The sequence below is a fragment of the Micrasema longulum genome, unplaced genomic scaffold (assembly GCF_059751315.1).
Source record: "Micrasema longulum isolate JH-2025_06_02 unplaced genomic scaffold, ASM5975131v1 h1tg000747l, whole genome shotgun sequence".
Lineage (NCBI taxonomy): Eukaryota > Metazoa > Arthropoda > Insecta > Trichoptera > Brachycentridae > Micrasema > Micrasema longulum.
Window position 1 is genome coordinate 1,574,849 of NW_028277941.1, and position 7,555 is coordinate 1,582,403.

Genomic DNA, 7,555 nt, shown 5'->3' on the forward strand with positions numbered 1-7,555 from the left:
TGCATATTCAAGTCACCGTATTATGCTTATTATTGTTGACACACGAAACCATTAAGGCGGTTTTTAAATATACAATGTAATTATGTAATTGTAATAATCAGTCCCTGTCCAAGACTCGTACTACAATGGGAAGTAACATTTATCCCCAAGTTTATCTAAAAATTAAGTTTTCTCTATCAAAATCAGAATACGTATACGTACAATTATTTTTTCTAAGCATGTCCAACAATAGGTTACCGACGAAGACACTTTAAATTTTCAAACAAATATACACATTACGTACATAAATAACAATTTTATTTTATAACTTTTTGAAATGCACCGAAGAAGACAACGTTTGTAATCGCGGCCCAGGTAGATCGACAGTTCTTTGGATGAAATAGAAACAGAACCCTGGACGAGTGTTTTCGAATCGATAACCACTCTCGGTTAAAAATCCTGAAAATTAAATCGAGTGGAGAAAAGTCTGCCATGTATTGTAGCAGTTGAAACATTCGCCCACGATTCTTGAGGACCTGGGTTCGATTCCAGACTAGGTGGACTTGAGGTGTAGGTTTTATCGGTATTTCTACACTAGATTATAGGGTTTCTTTTTGACCGGCACCTGAAGAGTAAGACCGGTCACCTTAATTTCCGTGTAATGAAAATGATCAAGATATGCTGCAATTAGATTACCAATGCAGTTCTCTATGTACCACTAAGCGAGGACAGGGAAACGGTATTGAGTTATTACATAAGGTTGTAAAATAATAAGACAATTCACCATTACTCGAAATAAGTTGACGACGAGGGAGGAAGTACTACAGAAATGATCCTGTGAAGTACAGTCCTATCGAAATAAGTTCTGAAATTAATATTACTGCATCTGCTTACTTCTGTATCCACTTACATATTACACGTACATATGAACTGGTAACAGAAGTATAACAAATAAAATGGACACGTGGTACAGTAAATAATATTAAATACTTCATCCTTCCGGCGAACGTTTTCATACTAAGCCGGAAATGTATTTCAGTCTGTTTTAACAATTAATGTAATGCAACCTACAATTGATTTAAAATCAAAAATGATCGTTATAGGTTACATAGTTTTATGCGTAAAATTGTTGTGTTTTACATACATTTTTAACATTATTTTTTTATAGCAAACTAGTAGTTTTTTTTATCAAGCAAAACATTACAAGACAAACGACCTTCGTTAGGACCGGTATCATCAAAAGGTGTAGTGATTAGTAATTAGGTACTACTTACTGGATGGAATATTACGTAACAGCTAAAATTATTGAAAATATTAGGTACTATAAAACAAAGATACATGAAAATAACATTTTAAAGAAGAGTATGTGGGTGTATCGGTACTTATTTATATGGTTACCTGCCATTTGCTGGTTTATGCAGCCACTTTACAAACTGTGAAACATTCACCACTGCTTGGCTTCTGTCTTTGCTTAAAGATTCATATGAGTTCAATTTAATCGACTGATTTATTACACATACAATTGTTGAGAAGAAGCGATGATATAACTCAAACAACAGTATTTTGAATTTGCCCCATGTTTGAAGATAAATACAGGATTTCACCCCCTGGGGAGATTATTAAGATTAAAATGTCATATAAAACAGAGATGGATAACATTTTATAAAAATAATTTTAAACCAGCCAATGAAAGGTCGTAAGCCCTGTAAATGCCTAAACTTATTTCTATTTATATTTCTTTCGCTAACATAATATTCTTTATCTTTGTCGAAGTGTTTTAATATTATTTGATAGCAATGAAGAAAATTTTGACTACGTCCAAAATTGAACCAATTTTTTATTCTTAAATGATTATCTACATAAATAATTTATATTTAAACTAGCGTACCCGACAGACGTTGCCATTCCCAAACGTTGGCTTGCTTGATATTACTTTAGGAAAACTTTGTAAAAACTTTTCATTGATAAGTAGATACGTAGGTACTTGTTTATGATTGAAGTCCAAAACATAAAATAATTTATTTTCAAATTAAGAATTATTTTCGCCAATGTCAAACTCGGCTCTTCTTGCCAACAGGGGAGCACTTTATTCATGAATGCGATTTTCAAAAATGTATTTAGCGTCAGTTAATATTATTTTAGTGTTACCAAAAATCCAGTGAAAATAAATGAATGGGAAGAAATTGTAAGGAATGTAAGACAAAAATTGGATTGGGATCCATAAAAAGCTAATGTTGTTTGTAAACATTCAAAAACTAACTTTTTTTAAACACAAAAACATCATCCTTCCATTTTTTTTGTATTTGCATTCTCGTCGAATGCAACCCTAGTAGGTCGATGAAAATAAGATTTAAGCTTCTAACTTTTTTTTCTAGATTTAATTGAAAATGATTATATCTATAAACACGCACAGCGCAAAAATCTACATTTTGCTGAAAACCGCAAGTAAACTGGTTAAGCCTTTCAGGAGAAGTTCAGTGATATTACACGAACAGACAACTTAGATATATAAAGATAATGCAATTGATCACGAAAAAATCAGATATACGATAAATATTTTACGTTTATATGTACAAATGTACATGTTTCATAATGTATCAACGTTTATTTTTACGATAATGTTTGAGTATGTCCAAATGCTTGCAGACTGGCTGGATTTTCGCCCTAGGGAGTTATTCACATTTAAATTTATTTGGTAAAAGAAGTATAAAAATTGGAAAATTGTTTTCAAGCGTTGGCTTGTAGGTGATTTGGTTCAGCCGGATGAATCTCACCACCGTGATAAAGGTTTCAGCTCTTTTACTTTACAAAAGTCAACAGATGGAAGAGTTGAGGAAATGTGGATGTTTAAACAGGGGCAGAATGGTGAATGTTACACAGTGTGTAATATGGCCACCTTAACCAGCTAATGACAAGTCATTAGCCCTGTAAATTCCTAGACCTCCATATTCCCTTCTCAAAAATGTTTTCCCCCCTCTGTTGAAATATATTTTTACGTTCAATGTCCAACGTGGTTGTGTATTCCGTCCTTGAAGTCAAAAACTTTTACGTTGTCAGAGGCAGATTGAAGTGTCTAGTGTCCAGTGTCCATAGCGCTGGCTGACATCTCGGCCGTGTCTATGCGATAAACAGTCCCAACCGAATGTCAAGCAGTTAAGATAGCACATTAAGGGGTGAAGGCGGGTCACTAGTCACCAGCGGGGAATATCTATCTGCAGTATCTCGGACTTAGCCACCTAATTATGGTTCTCAGGGGGCAAGATGGAGGAAGAGATGAAACGGTTTATCGGGAGTCAGGGGTGCGAGGAGTGTTACGCATCTTAAGAAAGTCAGAGGAGAACTTCGTGACATGTTTTGTCCGATAGTATTTAATACTCTTACGCTTACAGGAGTAAATAAAATGTGACATTTAAATTTATTTCAACAGAGGGAAAAAATTTTGAGAAGGGAATATGGAAGTCTAGGCATTTACAGGGCCTATGACCTGTCATTGGCTGGTTCAAGTGGCCACTTTACACACTGTGTAACATTCACCATTCTGCCCATGTTTGAACTTCCACATTTCCTCAACTCCTCCATATGTTGACTTTTGTGAAGTAAAAGAGCCGAAACCTTTATCACGTGGGTGAGATTCATCCGGCTGAACCAAATCACCTACAAAAATTTTTCCCTCTTTTGAAATAAATTTAAATATGAACAACTCCCTAGGGAGGAAATCCAGCCAGTCTGCAAGCATTTGGACATAATCAAACATTTTTAAAATGTGACATGTTTAAAAATTTGAGTAGGCGAAGCTGAATATCACTCCTTTTAAATTCTTAGATTAAAGTTTATTGCAACAGAGAGAAAAAACATTTTTAAGAAGGGAAGGTAGAAGTCTTGGCATTGACAGGGTGTATGATTTGTCATTCTGGGTGAAATAAATCAGCCAGATGAATCTCAACCGCATTATTAAAGGTTTCAGTTCTTTTACTTTACAAAAGTCAACATTGAATGCATCCACCACATACCCGAATACGTTTTGAAGACTACATGTCTTTCTTCGGATTCACTCATACAAGCAAGCATTTTTTTTTAAATTACGAATTGATTATATTACATCCTTTACTAACCAAATTCAGTGAGGAAAAGCGCGAACAAATATTCACATTTACAACTTTCAATGTCCTTTTCACTGTCACTCTAAAACCACAAAAGTCAACAGATGAAAAGGCTGAGAAAATATGGATGATTAAACATAGGCAGAATGGTGAATGTTACACAGTGTGTAAAGTGACCACTTAAACCAGCCAATGACAGGTCATAAGTTTTTTTTTTTTTTTTTCAAAAATTGTTATAATAATACATGAAAATATAACAAAACAAATGGTTATTTGTGCGTTGAAAATATAATATTTAGTGTAATTAGGAAATAACAAATAAATAAACAATAATAAAAACATATTGAAACTTGCTACAGTTTATTGAGAGAATTTATGATTTAAGCTTTACCGATTTATCATTTGTTTGAATAAAGGAGAGGTTGTATTTTATTTTAACCTCAGTTTTTAAACTCAGTTTATAAAAAAAAAAAAGTTTTTTTTAAGTTTTATTATTTTGAAGAGCAAATGGTGATTTTCTGTAAAAATATAAACGTGCCATGAAAACTAAAAACAAATTTTGCCACACTTATTTTTAAAGCACGACATAAATAAATAAGTTAAAGAACTTTAAAAAGAAACGAAATGAGACCTTGGTTTTTATCTCCCCGGAATAAGCATGACTTTAACTAAATATACCCTTATATTTGTTGAAAATTTTCAAACAACAAACAATGCAAAGAAAAAAAACGAATCCTTTCGTTTCAAATAAATCTGCTTTGTTTCGAAATGCACCTTAAATACGTGTACGTAATTCGAAACCACGTAGGTATGGCTCGCTATAATACTACATATACCTTCAGGTCGCTCGAAAATGAAACGAAGGTGTTTGAGTCAGCATAAATCCTATATTAACCAAGTTTGTGTATAAATAGATGTAAAAATATGAAAATAACAATATTCGGTTTATCGGCAATAGGTACAAGGCAACAAGTCGATTTACAGAATACACAGTACACGCGTAACTAAATGTGCCGATCACTGTACAACGCCGTGCGTCGTTAACTTGATATATATTTTCTTATTATAATGAAAGTAAACGAAAAAATAATAAACACGTCATGAAGTGAGCGTGTCTAGCGTGATGGAAAATGTCACCAACGGTTACTGTTCTTTTCACACAACATAATTTCCCCGTTACGCCGATGTTTGATGGAAAATTTTGACTGTTTTCTTTTGCTACAATCACGCGTGGTGAGCTGTGTTTTGTAATTTTTCATTCGAAATACGAATAGCCCGCCAAGATTGAGCAAAAGAAAACTATTCGTGTTTTGTTACGTCACTGGAGATTACCAGTGACAAGAACGGTTCTAGTAAAAAATATGGAGAATAAAACATAATATTTTTTTATTTTATTTATATATACTCGTATATATGTATATTTGGAAGGAATAACCCGCTAAGTATCTATTTAGAGGCTTGTCAGCAGGTGGGATAGAGGAGATTTCGAAGGAGGTAATGAAAAATACACCACAACACCCAAACTAATTAAGAAAAAAATCTTCCTTGGATTTTTTCTTTTTGGGTTTGAAACTGACGGGAATCGATCCCGCGATGCCAGTTTCACAATTGGCCATCTAAACAACTGCGCCACGGCGCCTGTTAAATTATTTATCTAAGTAAAATAGGTATTCTATGAAGTAAGTCTTTCTTTCGTTATTCTATACCTCGTGGTGTCAATGAAAACACCTGTTGAAGCAAAATCTCTATTGTTACAATAATATATTAAAGTAACGCCTTATTTACTATTTATGTACTTGTTATTTTTAAATTCCTGAATTACTTTTTTATGTATCAGTTTAAGGTGACTAATATTTTTGTGACAATGGCGTAGCGAGAGAAACTCGGTGAACAGATAAAACAAAATCTGAAGACGCATAAGATACGAGAATATGTTTTGCTTTTCACGTGTGATTCATAGAAAAATTGAACATTATTTGACAGAGATGAGGAAAAATGAATATCCGAAATAAGCCCTCCGTATAATTTGGAAACCTCACAATAAAAAGTAAAATGAAAGCAGTAAAGGTAAATTCAATTAAAATCGCCTTTTTTTTTTTTTTTAAGAGTAACTAGTTTAAGCTGAACGGTCTTGAAAACGGTTTTCGGGTATGTGAAGGGAGTGGTTTTACTCTGTCAATTGTTTTACAAATGTAAAATAGAAGATAACTAATATATTCACCGTTTTATTGTACCTTATTATTATTGCTACTAATCAATCGTCTAGATACACAATGTGATTTTTTTATTTTTCGAATTTCCGTAAGCTAGAAACAATAAGCTAAATATTTTTTTTCTGACTTAACATACCACAATAATAATAAATATCAGTATTATGATGGTAAAGCAAAATAAGTAAGAATTTGTCAACTAAAATCCAATCGGTTTTTTTATTTAAAAAATCGGAGTACCTCTTAGTATTTAGATACGTAGGTGTCGTTGAATTGCTCTTTGTCCGAATTCGTCTCTGTCTCTCTGCGGCCATACCGGGAGAAGTCTCGCTATCAAATTACCTTCGCATTTCCTCCGTTAGCACTAGTATCTGTAGAGTGCGTAAAGGGAGCGGGCCGGGGACGGGTCGTCTCCTGGGACGCCCGCCCCCGCCCGCGCCCCCACTAGAAATAGGTGTTCGACTATCTCCGACAGACGTGTGATATTTCCCTTCGCCTCGTGTCTGCGGTGACGGTACATTAAGGGAAGTTCACTAAACCACGCATACGCAGACGAGAATTATAAGTACGTCGAACTGCGAAAATGTATTTCCGATTTCGTAAGACTTGATAATTATTTATGCCTTACGTCTTAAATTAACGGCTTTAGATATATTTAAGGTTAAGCGTTTTTGCTGTGTTAAGTTTTTTTAGAATAAGCATAAACTCTACTTTGAATTTTATAAATACGAGTCAACTTACGTAACGATTTGCGTTCATCGGTTAAATCATAATTTAGTGGTGAAAAAGCAAGTAAACAGTCAAAACAACATTCCTTAGACACATACCAAAATAATTTTATAAACAGCTTTTTGTTTTTTTGTTGATTTGATAATTTTGAAAAATTAATGTAAGCATACATACATGATAACGACTATTATCTATTCAGTGATTATGACATATACTTTTATATGTTATGCCTTTGCATACAAAATTAATAATAAAGTAGAAATAAAGTATACCAATTACAAAAAGGGGGTAATGAGTAAAACCGACAGTGGTGTTTATTGAAATTTAAGGCTTAGTTCTTTATTTCTTACATTTGATTATGTAGACATTTATCATTAAGTAGTTTTAGTTTTTTTTGTTATTGTTATATTAGTATAGAACTATTTATGCTTTAAAAGATAAATAAAAATCCATTTAGAACAGGCTGAGCCATGTTAGATGGAGACTATCCTAAACAGAGAACATTCCGTTTTCATTTTCTATTCACAAGTTTTATAT

The 7,555-nt window shown here is 33.3% G+C and overlaps 1 non-coding gene across 1 annotated transcript; it reads right to left on the reverse strand.

Moving 5' to 3' along the window:
- Positions 1 to 757: 757 nt before the first annotated feature.
- On the reverse strand, positions 758 to 831 carry LOC148279201 (small nucleolar RNA U3). The gene has a single exon (XR_015822960.1). It is a non-coding gene; the product is annotated as a small nucleolar RNA U3 (small nucleolar RNA).
- Positions 832 to 7,555: the final 6,724 nt, after the last annotated feature.